The following is a 6155-nucleotide window of genomic DNA, read 5'->3' on the forward strand; positions in this document are numbered from 1 at the left end:
GTACAAAATTTTATAAAAATCTATAACATGAACATTTGTGTACTCTCTACCCAGATTAAGCAATAAACTTGACAAATGCTTTGAGTCCATCTCTTAATTGCACCATCCTTCCTTCCCCCTTAGATGTAACTAATAGCCAGAATGAGGTGTTTATAGTCTCCATAAATTGCTTTATACTTTTACTGTGAATGAAAGCATCCTTAAAAAATGTTACATATATATTTTTCCCACTGTAGGTGCCCTTATCTTCTATTTGATAATTTGGTTTAACATTACATTTTTCAGATGTATATATGGCCTAAATTCTATAGGTCTGGAGCGTTAACTTTTACTGCTATATATTATTCCACTGTAAGAATGAATCATAATGTATTTTTTGGACCACTGTTGACGGACGTTTTGTTTTTTCCTACAGTTTGCTCTCACCAAAAATGCTGAAATGAGCATTATTATACACGAGGCCATGTGCCTCAAGTGCCGTGTGTCAGATATTCTCTAGTTCCTTGCTACTCAAAGTGTGATCCATGGAATAGCAGTTTCATCATTACATGATATATTAGTCAGGGTTCTCCAGGGAAACAGACCCAATAACGCGCGCACGCGTGTGTGTGTATGTGTGTGTGAGTATACATATATTTATTTCCTTTTTTATTTCAATTTTATTGAGACATAATTGACATAGCACTGCATAAGTTTAAGGTGTACAGAAAAATGACTTGACTACATATATTGTGAAGCGATTATCATGATAAGTTTAGTTAATATCCATCCTTTCATATAGATACAAAAAAAGTTTTTCCTTGTGATGAGAACTTTTACGATCTACTCTCTTAGCAACTTTCAAATATGCCATACAGCAGTGTTAACTATAGTCATCATGTTGTGTATTACATCCTTAGTTCTTATTTATCTTATAACTGGAAGTTGGTACCTTTTGATCGCCTACCTCCAATTTCCCCACCTCCCACCCCCTGCCTCTAGTAACCACAAATCTGGTCTCTTTTTTGACAAGTTTGTTTATTTTAGATTCCACATATAAGTATCATACACTATTTGTCCTTCTTTGTCTGACTTATTTCACTTAGCATAGCGCCTTCAAGGTCCATTCATGTTGTCACAAATGGCAGGGTTTTCTTCTTTTTTATGGCTGAATAGTATTCTGGTGTATGTATATACCACACTTTCTTTATCCATTCATTTGTTGAATGACACTTAGGTTGTTTCTATGACTTAGTTATTGTAAATAATGCTGCACTGAACGTGGGGGTACAGACATCTCTTTGACATAGTGATGTTGTTTCTTTTGGATGTATACCCAGAAGTGAATCATATGGTAGTTTTATTTTTAATTTTTTGAGGAACTTCCACGTTGTTTTCCATAGTGGCTGTACGAATTTACAATTCCACCACTAGTGCACAAATGTTCCCTTTTCTCCACATCCTCGTCAGCATTTATTATCCCTTGTTTTTTTGATGGTGGCCATTCTAACAGGCATGAGGTGATATCTCAGTATGGTTTTGATGAGCATTTCCCTAATGATGAGTGATGTTGAGCATCTTTTCATGCACCTGTTGGCCATTTGCATATCTTCTTTGGAAAAATGTCTATTCAGGCCCTTTTCCCATTTTTTAATTGGATTTTTTTTTGTGATTGAGTTGTATGAGATCTTTATATACTTTGGATGTTAGCTCCTTATCAGATATATGGTTTGCAAACTTTTCTCCCATTCAGTAGATTGCCTTTTCATTTTGTTCATGGAAACTTTGCTGTGCAGAAGCTTTTTAGTTTGAGGTAATTCCATTTGTTTATTTTTTTATTTTGTTGCCTGTGCTTTAGGTGTCATATCCAAAAAATCATTGTCGTGACTCATGTAAAGGAGTTTTTCCCCTAAGTTTCCTTCGAGAAGTTTTATGGTCTTAGGTCTTACATTTAAGTCTTTAATCCATTTAGAGTTAATTTTTGTTAGTGATGTATGATAGGGCCTTAGTTTCATTCTTTTACATGTGGATATCCAATTTTCCCAGCACCATTTATCAAAGAAACTATCTTTTCTCCATTGAGTGTTCTTGGCTCCCTTGTCAAATATTAGTTGACTGTATATTCTTGGGTTTATTTCTGGGCTCTCCATTCTGTTCCATTGGTCTATGTGTCTGCTTTTACGCCAGTACTATACTATTTTGATTACTACAGGTTTATAATATAGTTTGACATCAGGAAGTGTGATACCTTCTGCTTTGTTATTCTCTCTCAGGATTGCTTTGGCTATTCAGAGTCTTTTGAGGTTCCACATAAATTTTAGGATTGTTTTTTCTACTTCAGTAAAAAATGCCATTGGAATCTTGATAGGGGTTGCTTTGAACCTATAGATGACTTTGGGTAGTATGGACATTTTAACAATATTAACTCTTCCAGTTCATCAACACCAGATACCTTCCCAATTATTTGTGTCTTCTTCAATTTCTTTCATCAGTGTTTTGCAGTTTTCACTGTAGAGATTGGTGCTATTGTAAATGGATTGTTTTCTTTATTTATTTTTCAGATAATTCATTGTTGGTGCATAGAAATAATACAGATTCTTGTATGTTAATTTTGTATCCCACTACTTTTCTGAATCCATTGATTAAACAGTTTTTTTGGTGGAGTCTGTAGGATTTTCTCTATATAAAGTCATGTCATCTGTGAATAGAGACAATTTTACTTCTTCCTAATTCTGATGCCTTTTGTTTTTTTTCTTGCCTAATTGCTGTGCCTAGGACTTCCAGTACTATGTTGAATAGGAGTGTTGAGAGTGGGCACCCTTGTCTTGTTCCTGGTCTTACAGGAAAAGTTTTCAAACTTTCACCATTGAGTATGATGTTAGCTGTGGGTTTGTCATATATGGCCTTTATTACATTGAGCTATTTTCCTTCTATACATAATTTGTTAAGAGTTTTTATCATGAACGGATGTTGAACTTTTTCAAATACTTTTTCTGCATCTATTGAGATGATCATATGGTTTTTTCTTTCATGTTATTAATGTGATGAATTACATTTATTGATTTGCATTTGTTGAACCATCCTTGTAGCCCAGGGATAAATTCCACTTGGTCATGGTGAATGATCTTTTAAATGTGCTGCTGGATTCAGTTTACTAGCATTTTGTTGAGAATTTTTGCATCTATATTCATCAGGGATATTGGTCTATAGTTTTATTTTCCTGTAGTGTCCTTTTCTGGTTTTGGTATCAGGCTAATGCTGGCCTCATAGTTTGTGAAAGACTGGCGTTAATTCTTCTTTAAATGTTTGGTAAAATTCACCAGTGAAGCCATCTGGTCCTTGGCTTTTCTTTCTTGGGAATCTTTTGATTATTGATTTAATCACCTTACTAGTAATTGGTCTGCTCAGATCTTCTATTTTTTTCCAGATTCAATCTTTGTAGGTTGTATGTTTGTAAGAATTTTTTTCATTTCTTCTGGGTTGTCCAGTTTGTTGGCATATAGTTGTTCATTCTTTTCTTTTTTTTTTTTTAAGTAATTGGCTCATGTGATTTTAGAACCTAGCAAGTCCAAAATCTGCAGGGTAGGCTGGCAGGCTGGAGCTGGAGACCTAGGGAAGACCTGCAGTTCAAGTCTGAAGGCAGCTTGCTGGCAGAATTCTCCCTTCCTCTGGGAAGGTCAGTCTTTTTTCTATTTAGGCTTTCAACTGAGTGGATGAGACCCCACCACATTATGAAGAGTAATCTATTTTACTAAAGTCTACTAATTTAAATATTAATCTCATCCAGAAAACACCTCCACTGAAATATCTATAATAATGTTTGAACAAATATCTGGGTACCATGGTCTAGCCAAGTTGACACATAAAATGAGCCATCACACCTGGGATCCTGTTGCAATTGCAGAATTTCAGGCCCTGTCACGGACACTTGCTCTCCTCAACTCCCAGAAAGCCCTCCCACCGTTACTTCACCATGTTTCTTTGATGCAGCTTAGGGTGCTAAGAACAGCCAAACACCACTTCTCTTTGCTTTATTTTATTTTGGTGGAGGTGAGGATAGTGTCTAATGTTGCATGATCTAGGTCTGAAGTTTATGCCCTGGATGAAGTATTCTCATCCAACCACTGCTTTTCTTCAACACAGGAGTTACAGGATGGGAGGATCATAAGGAGCAGTGGCTGGAGGGAAATACTGTGATTATTAAGTGAACGATATCGTTAAAGCCTTATGAGCAAGCAAATAGGATAAATGGAATCCATATTTAGGAAGATCAGCAATTATGCACTAAAGCTGGAGGTGGGAGCTACAGGCAGGGATCCAAGGTGTAAGGGCATCAGTTCAGTGACAAGTTCTGGGACAAAGAGCTGGGAGTGGAGAGTACCACACAGGAGCCAGAGGTATTCCAAGGGAAGGCACAAGTTAGTTGGACGTGAAAGATGGAAAAGGGCATCATCAGGCCACTCCAACTGCAGGTCCTGCAGCTACTTCTGGGGCTCCTTCCCTGGAGATGTTGAGTCTGATGGGGGACAGGGAGAGGCCCGCCACTCACCACCACCAGCATCCTTTGTAATAAGTGCACCTTGTTGGCGGTGTCCATGAACTTGATGCCTTTGTACTTGATGGGCAGGAAAAGAAGGAACATACAGGAAATAATGCCTCTTCATGAAGCTAATCCTACATGAATTCCACAGCCCCAGCCTCCCTGCAACCCTATCCTTAAGCAGAGTGTGCCAGGGCCCAGGGAAATGAACAGAGCAGCTGTCAATGGATCCTCCAGGCTGGGACTCCCATTTTATGCTTTCCCTCCTAATCAGCCTTCCTATCTCACACTCCACACGATCAACACACAAATTAACAATGTCAAGAATAAAAGAAAGTTTTTACTAGACATCCTACAAAAACTTAAGGCACAAAAAGTGAATGTTATAAACAGTTTTGTGTTAATGCATTTGATAACTAAGATGAAATGGATACAAAACTGCATATGATTCTATATATATAAAATGTGTGTACATACATACTTATGTATGCATATATGATGAAATTGTTCCAAATGACACTAAGAAATTGATGTTCTAATTTCCATCCTCAGAAACAATGAGGCTCAGACAGACTAAATACCCTGCCCCAGACCACACAGCGGGGACCTGAGTCCAAATCAAAGTCATGAAGGGAGCCACGCTGCCTTCCTAGATCCCTGGTCACCTTGGTGGGAGGGGAGGAACTTCACAGCAAAAGTCCTCACCAATGTTTATCGACTGATGGTTGATCGAATAATGCCTCACTCCCCTTCTCTGGGCCTCAGTTTGCCCATTGAGAAGGCCGAGACTAGACGTTGATCACTGAGGCACCACACAGAATAACATGGAACTATTCCTTATGTAATGGCCATTATCCCCTTAGTTCATATTTTTAAGACATGCACGCGCCAATGTATGGATCCTTCATGTAAATATACGTAAAGAATGGAAAAGTGGCAAGTGGTTGGAAATACCGGTAGTATGCGAGACCCAAAATTAGAGGCATAATTTGTAAACAGGTGGTACCTCACCTATGTCATCATTTATAAGATTCTAAGTTGAAATTTGTTATTGCTGTTATTTTCATTTCAAAGCTTATGCCTGCTTGTCGTCTAAAGTGCAAACGTCACAGAAGTGTGGAAAATGAATTGTGTAAGTGTCTCTTTCAACTCTTGCCTGCAATTCTGAACTACTAATTGCTAGTCAATGAGAAAGGTCGCACAGAACTGACCAGAACGTGAGATCACATGCTATTGTTGTTTGGAAGTGAGAAGGAACGACTGAACCTCCTCAGACACATGGACCTGGAGCACCTGGTGTCAGCTCCCTGAGAAAGGCACTGGGCAGACAGGCTGGCTCTCCCTCCCTCTCAGGTGCTAAAGTGACATCCCTCCCACAGGCCACCTTGAGGAAGGGGGAGGGGGCGGTACAGTGCCTGGATGAGAAGACAAATGGAAGCATGGTGAGAGGTGTGAAAAGGCCCATTTCCCATTCCCCTGTGTGCAAACCATAAAATTGTTCGTGGTGTGGTCTTCGAAAACATTCAAATGATGGGGAATAAGTCAAATATGTGAGTCCTCAGCTTCCTTCCTTCCACAGCCCTCACCAGGCAGAAGGCATCCTCTGCGAAGCCCCTTTGTGCCAGGTCACATGCTT

Source organism: Equus caballus, chromosome X, assembly GCF_041296265.1.
Source record: "Equus caballus isolate H_3958 breed thoroughbred chromosome X, TB-T2T, whole genome shotgun sequence".
In the NCBI taxonomy this organism is placed as follows: domain Eukaryota; kingdom Metazoa; phylum Chordata; class Mammalia; order Perissodactyla; family Equidae; genus Equus; species Equus caballus.